Source organism: Littorina saxatilis, linkage group LG8, assembly GCF_037325665.1.
Source record: "Littorina saxatilis isolate snail1 linkage group LG8, US_GU_Lsax_2.0, whole genome shotgun sequence".
NCBI lineage: Eukaryota > Metazoa > Mollusca > Gastropoda > Littorinimorpha > Littorinidae > Littorina > Littorina saxatilis.
Genome location: NC_090252.1, coordinates 15,371,001 through 15,381,684, shown reverse-complemented (window position 1 = coordinate 15,381,684; position 10,684 = coordinate 15,371,001). Strand labels below are relative to the sequence as shown.

Genomic DNA, 10,684 nt, shown 5'->3' with positions numbered 1-10,684 from the left:
CAATATTTTCCAATGCAGTGCACGTAATCGAACTTCACTCTGACTAGTGACAGTGGCTGCTAAGTTCCAATTCTTTTCGTCAATTCCAAATCCTAACTTTCTTCTCCAAAATCCTTCTGAACAGGGTGGGCTGTATTTTTTTCCTACGAGAATCTTTCGAATTTTTTTGACTGATCTCACTTTTTTTCACAAAAAGGTCGGAATGTCACAGACTGAACAATTTACATCGTCTATAGCTATGTACAGCTGTACGAACAACATTGTACTCAAGCAATCTATTTGCAGTGTAGCCAGTTCTTTCACACATATCTTCATAGGTAGCAAAACGTCCATTCTCACACACATCGCTTTAGGGCGGGGATGTAGCTCTGTCGGTAGCGCGCTGGATTTGTATCCAGTTGGCCGCTGTCAGCGTGAGTTCGTCCCCACGTTCGGCGAGAGAGTCAACTTTGTGTGCAGACTCTCCTCGGTGTCCGAACACCCCCGTGTGTACACGCAAGCACAAGACCAAGTGCGCACGAAAAAGATCCTGTAAGTTCGGTGGGTTATAGAAACACGAAAATACCCAGCATGCTTCCTCCGAAAGCGGCGTATGGCTGCCTAAATGGCGGGGTAAAAACGGTCATACACGTAAAAGCCGTGGGAGTTTCAGCCCATGAACGAACAAACAAGCACACATCGCTCACATACATTATACCACTTTAAATCCAATCCGCAAAAAAAGAGTGGGTTACCTTGACAATATATTTATTATCTTTGTTGTTCCACAACAAACCCGATACAGAATTACCATTATCGACTTGATTGTTATCAAGCCTTCAACACATCAGACCAAAATTCCGATTTAATACTGTCCAATCCTTTGAATGGTTTGCTATTAATGTTCACAAAAAAACACTCAGAGCAACTCCCAAAGCGGAAAAACAGTGCTTTTGGGAGCCATGACCATTTCTGATCTTCATTAGACAAGGTTCACAACCCAGCTTAACAAAAAGGAACACTGCATCTGTCGCAAATCAATCATATTCAATCCACCTTGCTTAACTTCGTTACATAAAACAGTTCTTTTCACCTTTTCAAATGCCTTTCTGTTGCAGTCTTTTTTGCGCCACACGAAGCGAAACATTAACCTATCAATTTCAGTTAGAACGTCGTCTGGTGCAATCAGCGCCTGCATTATATAGACACAATGTGGCAGAATGAACGTTTTAAATACACAGACTTTACCAATAATGCTCAAATTCCTTTTCTCCCACACGCAGATGAGCCTTTTCGCAACATTCACTTTCTCTTCCCAATTCTCTCTCACTTTTGACGCACGCATAAAATTACAGAAATATACACCTAGAATTTTCATTTTGTCTGTACATGCAAAACCGCAACACTCATTCCTACAGTTCTTCCGTGACCCAAACCACATTGGTGTTGATTTTTGGTAATTTATGTTCAAACCTGATATTTCCGAAAATGTATCAATCAAAGCCAGGGCTTGGAACATATCATGTTCATCTTGCAATAACAATGTAACATCATCAGCGTACAACAATACTTTCAAAACTTTTTTCATATCTCCGTTGTTCCATAATGACATACCCTTTATATTTTTGGTCTCCCGAATTGTGATTGCTAACAATTCAACTGCTAATACAAAGGCAAGTGCGGAAAAGGGACAACTTTGCCTTATTCCGGAATCTTGCGCTGGTCGCCTTAGGGTACCTATTATGGCCGGCTATGAACAAGCGGGTGCCTCCAGATATTGAACACATTACACTGAGACTCGGAGAAAAAAAATTCTAGGATGGGGCTATTGTAAGAACAAATTCAGCGGATACATGGATTGCGATTTTGGTTGTGCGCAGTAAGTATGTTAACTTCTTTCCAAATAAAGCTTGCATGAACATTTTTCTGAAGAAAATAATCATTGTTCTGAGATAACTCTGAACTTTAAATGTGCAAAAAGTCCATTAAAAAATCTAAAAATTAAAGAACTCTTTAATTGTTTTCTTGAATTCTTCCTAACAAATCGTATTTGCTAATACTTTACTTTATTTCGGTTTCGTTTAAAGTTCTTTTGATTATTCAGATTGTCTTGACATTTGTGAGCTCGTTCGGGAAAACGGCAGATTGTGTGAGGGGGAGGGGGGGTAGCCATCGGCAGGTCAAAATTGTGTTAATGCACAAATCACATGAAACACGTACAATGAGTTATTTTGATTACAGTTCATTTAAAATCAATTAAAGAAGAAATGCAAAGCAGTAAGCTTGTGTCTTTTGTTGTGTGGTTACGTAAAAAAAAGCTACCCACTTGATCCCACTGTCCCAAAAATGGGACGCTAACATTTCATGCTTAAAATCAAAATGTACTAATCTGATGTCGCAACAACTGCCAGATATGTTTATAAGACACAACAAGTCGCGTAAGGCGAAAATACAATATTTAGTCAAGTAGCTGTCGAACTCACAGAATGAAACTGAACGCAATGCCATTTTGATCAGCAAGAATCGTAGCATCGTCAGTCCACCGCTCATGGCAAAGGCAGTGAAATTGACAAGAAGAGCGGGGTAGTAGTTGCGCTAAGAAGGATAGCACGCTTTTCTGTACCTCTCTTTGTTTTAACTTTCTGAGCGTGTTTTTAATCCAAACATATCATATCTATATGTTTTTGGAATCAGGAACCGACAAGGAATAAGATGAAAGTGTTTTTAAATTGATTTCGACAATTTAATTTTGATAATAATTTTTATATATTTAATTTTCAGAGCTTGTTTTTAATCCGAATATAACATATTTATATGTTTTTGGAATCAGCAAATGATGGAGAATAAGATGAACGTAAAGTTGGATCGTTTTATAAATTTTTATTTTTTTTTACAATTTTCAGATTTTTAATGACCAAAGTCATTAATTAATTTTTAAGCCACCAAGCTGAAATGCAATACCGAAGTCCGGGCTTCGTCGAAGATTACTTGACCAAAATTTCAACCAATTTGGTTGAAAAATGAGGGCGTGACAGTGCCGCCTCAACTTTCACGAAAAGCCGGATATGACGTCATCAAAGACATTTATCAAAAAAATGAAAAAAACGTTCGGGGATTTCATACCCAGGAACTCTCATGTCAAATTTCATAAAGATCGGTTCAGTAGTTTAGTCTGAATCGCTCTACACACACACACACACACAGACACACACACGCACATACACCACGACCCTCGTTTCGATTCCCCCTCGATGTTAAAATATTTAGTCAAAACTTGACTAAATATAAAAACCAATTGTTTGACACATCATTTGTGGAAAAAAGTGGGTAGTGGATTATTCAGTTCAACTATTTCCATTTTAATGTAGAAATATACAATTACAGTTTCAAAGCTGATTGTATTGCATTCTATAATATTTAATGGATTAAAAAATGAAAAAAAAAGCTGTAATTTAAAGAAAATCAAAGCATGCAAATTTGATGTTATGTTTGCTTGGCCGAGATCAGTTCAACCAGTTTCGATTTAACGGTTTCCGCTAGCAAGGATTTTGAAGTTTTGATGATGATTTATCCGAGCTTTTGTATGTCAATCTTTTAGTTTCAGGTCGATTGATTGACTAAATGTTTTGTTATGGCTTGACGTGACTTATTCAATGAATGGAATCAGCATACTTGAATTCAGCATGAATTCGTGTTTGCGAAGACGAACATTGTATAGATTAACTCTCAAAGAGCCAGTCCAAGAGACAGTTACCGAAGTTCACCAAGTGTAATATAAGTTACACTAAGACAAAGCTCAAAATAAAAGGTACATGCTTAAAACTGATTGAACTGTTTCGTCAAAATATTGGGTTTTATTCCAACGCTGAAAAAAATAATTGTTAATCTCTACATGCCTTTTCAGTCACCCTCAGAAATAAAGTTAAATTTAACTCAATTCAATTGATTTCTTGTTTTGCGTATCTGCATGGTTCCTTTAAATGCTCATGATAGCGTAGTGGGCTGCTATTCTCTTTTTGCACTCATATTGATTTATTTAATTTTACAGGTTTAGCGGTATGGTGTGTGCTTTGCAAAAAAAACCGGTGAGTAGTAACAAACTGTTCAAGTATTGCACTCATTTTGTAACCATTTTACACAGTTTATATTCACTGTAAGGAACTATCCGCCATTTAAACAAGTCGAATTATGAATCATTTGGACATTGTCTTGTGAATATCGCCGGAAATAATGTGCGGCCTTGGTAACCAAATGTGTACAGAACAGTACTTTAAGGCACTACTGTATATATATATATATATATAACATCAGAAATTGTGAAAGAAACAATTGAAAGTCAGCAGAGACTTTCTTCCAAGATTTGTTCAAATCTTTTAGCAGAGAAAGAGAGAGAAATAAGTATCCCTTCACAGACAGCCTATTGGGAGCATCAGACCCTCCTCAAGGGGGACCGAGATTTACAGAGCAAAGTCCCTTTGTGGGGAACGTATCGCAAGGTAATCTAGTCCTGAGGAGGACCATTGTATTTGTACCTAGACCAGACACGTGTTTCGACACTATTGTGTCTCATCAGTGGTCAGGTGGTACTGATGGCGAGAGTTGTCAACCCATGGTATCCAACTAAGAAGCAAACCACTCTCTGAATGGTAGCTTCTGTTGGCATGGGAGACTACCCTCATCTGACAACCCCAAGGGGATATCTGTGAAGGGAAACACTTTGATTTAAGGCCAAAGTGTGGAATTGATAATTATTAAGAAAGAATTTAGAAATTTAGACAAGTTTTAACCAAGAAATTAGGTTAAAACAAGGGAAATTTGAAAAAGCCTAAAGGGAGGTAACTCTGTACCAGCCTGCAGATCCAGAAATGGATACGCGAACAAGTTAGATCTAATTTTGAAAAGGTTAAACAGGAAAAGCGGTCAACTTTTCACTGCTGTTCAACACAGGACTTGGTAAAGAAGAAGTTTTCTGCAAGACTTCAATTGGATCGCTTTAAAGGCGATGCAACTTTCACGGTGACCACATTATAAAACATCAGAAATTGTGAAAGAAACAATTGAAAGTCAGCAGAGACTTTCTTCCGAAATCTCTTAGCAGAGAAAGAGAAAGAAAAGAGTATCCCTTCACAGACAGCCTATTGGGAGCATCAGACCCTCCTCAAGGGGGACCGAGATTTACAGAGCAAAGTCCCTTTGTGGGGGACGTATCGCAAGGTAATCTAGTCCTGAGGAGGACCATTGTATTTGTACCTAGACCAGACACGTGTTTCGACACTATTGTGTCTCATCAGTGGTCAGGTGGTACTGATGGCGAGAGTTGTCAACCCATGGTATCCAACTAAGAAGCAAACCACTCTCTGAATGGTAGCTTCTGTTGGCATGGGAGACTACCCTCATCTGACAACCCCAAGGGGATATATATATGAACAGCTCAGATCATGCTGTTGCACAGATGGTCAAAAAATAAAGTACAAGATATTACACTCTAAGTGTTACTGCACTGTTGCGTAGTGTCTGTAGGATGCTAAAAGGTGAACATAGAGAAAGAAAAAAACAATTCTAGACTTTGATGGGCTACGTTTACAATAAGAATCTAGAGACCTGTATCCATTTTTGCATAAAATACTTAGTTTGACTTCGGAAAACTAAAGAATTACACATTTTCATTGAAGAGGTCAGACAGACAGAGGCATAGAGAGACTTTTGTGGTTTAATAATCCTAACTCCATAATTGTTGGGGATTTTGTCAATCAAACAATGGCGAATTTGTTCGCATTTCTTTTGTTGCTCGGTATTATTATTATTATTATGAACATTTGTGCGCCTAATCTAGATATAGCCCTAGGCGCTTACAAAATATAAAATACATAATAGATCACTAAACCGAACACTCTGTACAAATCGATGAATTTAACCGCGCCACTTAGCAAGTAGTCCTTGTCTGAAATAAAAGAGACTTTTCATGAAGAAATGTATATGTGTTTTCGTAAGTATGTCCTTGATCTTGGAGCAAGGTGACTTCTTTTTATAATGAGCGTGGCATGGTCCAGATAATGCATTAAATCAAAGTGCTGAAAAACATGTAAATTTGTTCTGTTTTTGTTTGTTTGCATTAACTTGTCTTTGTTTATTATCAGTGCGAGCATACAATGCCACTTGGGGTCTCAAGGCTAGAGCTACGTTGTGTACCATGAATATACACCGTTTTCCTCTTCAAGTCATTTGACCACAACATTCATGAAACAAAATTTGGTGTGCATTTGCTTTAATGCATGTACAATAATAGAATATAATCCACACAAATTTTGATTTTAGATTGACTTAGTCAAAATTATTAAATAAATAATAAGCAAAGCGATGAATCGAAACATGTTAGTTCACGGATAACAAGATAAGTTCAAAACTATTCATCAGAATGATTTGAACTTTTGCCAAAATGTTTACCGTCGGTAAGACAATATGATAGATGTTTTGTTCTACAGGCTAAGCTCTAGGAAAAAAGTTAAAGTAGTGCAAATGTTGACTTTGTGGGTACAACATTTATGAAACCTGGAAAATGTGTATATCCCCAAAACTTGTTTCTTTGCAAGAGCTCGATCACCACTATCACCAACGACTTCTGGCAAATTCCAGAACAACACGCTACACGTTTGTGTGTACCAAGTAGTTAGTTTACTACGAGTTGTTGTAGTTGTTGATGTTGTTGCTGTTGTGGTAACCCGCCTTTAGTTTGAACAGAATAACATCAATACCTTTGCTTTTTTCACACTGTGATATCAATTTGCTTTTTTTTTTTTAATGTAATGCAATTAATTTATGTTTTCTCCTTTTGATTTTGGGGAGTTACTTCAATTCAAACACCAACTCATAAAAAAATCAATTTGTTGTTTCGGTGCAGCACATAATTAAATGACTTTTATTTCAGTGTGATTGATTTAAATGTAAACATTAGGAAGAAACATAGAGGGCATGTTTTATAATTTTCTATGAAATGCATTTCAACGGAAGGATTTCTGCTCAGCTCTTATTTCTCAAGAAATTCATTTTTCTTGCAGTACACTGGATCTCCCGGCGGGACAAGGCAGTTCAACATTTGTCGAGGGTATTCGCTCTGAATGGGGACAGCTCATCGATAAGGTGATGTAATGTGTTTTTTCTCCTTCCTTTCCAAAACAGTGAACATGAACTTACTAATATATGTCGTGGCTAAGCTAAAAGGAAGTAACTGCTTCGCTGTTGACAGCCATACAAACATTGAGGAGCTGCTGACCTATAATAATGATAATAATAATAAAGTGTATTTATATTGCGCCTATCCCTTACAAAAAACAAAAATATTTGGCTCTAAGCGCATTACAACATGTGTAGGGACTTGGTACAATCAAGTCTGACAAATACAATAACACAATAACACCTATAAAGAAAAAGAACAGTTAAGCAAACACTTAGCTTTTGTGTGTATCTTATGCAATGTCCACTCAATATGATGCGCTTTCCTTTGAAAGAAACCCAACAACAACAACTCTGCAATTCAGAGCTCACTATTCCCTGTGGATGGCCTGTGTGACTCACTTGAACACAAAGAAAACACCTGGTCAGCTATTGATGCAGGCCAGAGTGCATATTTAAAAGGGCATAATATCCCGCAAATAGTGCATCACATTAGCATCAGAGCTAATCACTTGCTGTTATTACCTAGATCGTTTCTCATGACTGGTTGCCCGCGTGTCATTGTTTGCCTCACAGTCAGGAACCGTATGTATAATACAGAAGTTCGCGACGATCTCGACAGTTTTGAGCGACTTTGGGAGTTCTACCCTCAATTCAGTATGTGTAGATCGGAAGAAGGGCTTTCCTCAAAAGCAAACGAGGTAGTAACTAGCATGGCTTTTGTTTGGGTTTGGGGGTCTTTAATAACACCTACGATGATATCTCATTTTAAATTCGTACGCATCAATCGAAAACCTCCAACGCCGACGAAAAGTGCAGAAAATTCCGGTTTTAAAGGCAGTACATTCCCTAATGAGCTCAAAAACGACATCGAAGACGTCAAATTCGTCAATCGGGCAGCTGTCATAACTCGGCTACAGATGGCCACTTACCTTGCATCATAGACATGAACTGTGACATCCTTGTTTATCCGGATGGCATGCCAGAAATAGAGTGCCTCAGGAACCGACAAGTCAGTCACTTTCTGATATGACAGACTTGCTCGTTTCAGTGAAGCGAGCAACCTTTGACCATTAAGACTATGTAACAAATCCTGTTTCCCTTACTAATTGTCCAAGCAATCACCTTGGTTTAGTGGTTATAGATTTTCTTACTTTGAATCCGTCAGTTTGATTTCAAATCTCATTCGAGAACATGTTTTTTTATTTATTTTTTTTTATTTAATCCTCAATTGCATGCAGGTTGCTTCAACACTTTTGCAATTTGTACCTTTTCATTTTTGTCCTCTTTTTTTCTTGGTTGAAGCAACCTAGTTTAGGGATTTTTAAAAAAATATTCCAATCTTGACTTATCATTTAGATAAACTTACATCCTTATCACAATTTACGAGGGAAAACAATGTCAACTGCATATTTACAAATTTTACAATCTAACATTTCTGAAAATCAAACATTACAAACACCACTGCACAACAATTTGTTTGACACTCATTTTCACAAGTAATATCATCTGCCTGGGATTCAAAGACATGTAATATAGTATTCTCTGTCTATTCTTTATAAAGCCTGTTTCTATATGAATCAGACATGTATGTACAAATAGCGAATATTATTGATTCTTTATTTTGATTCAGACACTGTGTAACACAGTGCCTACGAGTATATCCGACTTTGGCAACGGTTTCACCACTTGATAATGTTGATGTACTTTCGTTACTTTTATTTTTGTTGCATTTAGAGTAAAATAGTGGTACAATGTGACCCAAAACATGCTACCCACAAAAATACCAATAACTTTTACCTCTGTCGACCGAATTACTTCATATGTGGTGAACATTCACTTCAGCGTAAATAAGTGGCTTGAATACAGCAATTGCATGCAGGATCAGGGTATTTCGCATGGTGTAATGCGTTCATGTCATTGATAAATTTTGCGCGGCATTGCACAAGTGTAACTTTACAACGCAGAGTTGTTGTTGTTGGGTTTCTTTCAATATCTTCATATTTGTTATGCATGAAATTAAGTTTGTACACGACCATTCAACAAAGTTTCCAGTCTGTTGGTAAAATGGTTCGACTTTTACCTTCTCTCCAAGATGTGTTCCAAATTACCCTCCAAAATGGTCAATGACACGAACGCTTTCCTGTCTTCGGATTGCCCTGAACCTAACTGTAACTTCTTCCTTCAGGTCACTGATGATCTGGAGGTGAAGGGGATGGTTTTGAATACTCAGACATTCAGATAATCCAAAGGTACAATTCTGGAGGGTTTAAATTAGGTATGTATGGCTACCGCTTCATGTCTAACCGCATACTGTTTAGTCGATCCCCGAATTTGGTAACTAATTTGAAATTAAACACTTGTCCGACTATTTGACTTAAAAACTTGCTATTGTGTGGCCTTGTCATACACAAGCTGACGTTCATGTACACTAAATCTAGGGTGTTTAGCATGTGTATGGTTTGCATTGTTTTGGGTCACCCTGTAAATTTGACATTATAGACGGTAAGCATTCTGATTATTTAAACTAATTATTTGTATCTCAATTTTGCAGAAAGATTCGACTTTTCCTGAGAGTGTCAAGATCGGTGTCATTCATGGTTTTGGAGATGGAGCTATTCTGCTGATTGAAAGCAAAAACATCTTTTCACTAAGGACAGTACACCAAAAGGTAAAGTGTTTTTGAATCTCCTTCCACTTTGTCGGTTACCTTTTAACACACACAAAAACTCACAATTATTAATTATCCTTGGGTGCCTGTCGGCGGATGTAAAAGAGCAAGTTGGAAACAATGTTAGAGTGTAAGCATTAACATGTGAAAGTTTTTTTTTTTTTAACATACAAATTTGGCTCATCTGGGATAAGGTACCTCCGTGAAACTCTTCTTGAGGATACTCGTGCTGCTGTCTAAATCTGTCAGCCTAACACAGTTCCCTGTCCACGTGGTTAATGTTGCAAGAGCCCTCACGTGCCACCCCTCGAACATTTCTAGAATTTTGATTAGCAAATGATTGACCTCATGTCTCAATGTGACAGTCTGGCAGTGTAAAGTCTTGTTCTTTACTTTAGTCACCACGGAACGTTGGCAACGAACAACAGACAGACTGTGTGGACAGACGGATATCTACACACTTAAGGCTATGTGCCACACGTTCAGTAAATCGATCACACCCAATCTGCAATATTCGCGCACTTCAATTTGTCTCCTTTCAGACACATGGCATTAACTGCTGAAGACACGATAAACAATAATAACCAACCAACCCACCAGACACATTGACTTTCAATGCTTAAAAGAAATCTGTTATGGTTTAAAAAATGAAATTTTTATGACAACCCACATTTGTTGGCTTCTTTGTTTCTAAATGTGTGTGTAAAAAACGTGTCTTTTCTTTTCATGATACAATTTATTTTGGTATCTTAAACCCCTTTCCATATATCAAATCAAATAAAATTAACTGTATTATCTCAATCTGAGAAATTACATAAATATATGACCCATACATTAAACAAAACGTCAATATATATATACTTC

At 37.4% G+C, this 10,684-nt stretch overlaps 1 long non-coding RNA gene across 1 annotated transcript; it reads left to right on the top strand.

Annotated features, from left to right (window-relative positions):
• Positions 1 to 3,673: 3,673 nt before the first annotated feature.
• LOC138972193 (uncharacterized) lies at positions 3,674 to 9,826 on the top strand. The gene is made up of 3 exons (XR_011457484.1): positions 3,674 to 4,064; positions 7,035 to 7,116; positions 9,704 to 9,826. It is a non-coding gene; the product is annotated as an uncharacterized lncRNA (long non-coding RNA).
• Positions 9,827 to 10,684: the final 858 nt, after the last annotated feature.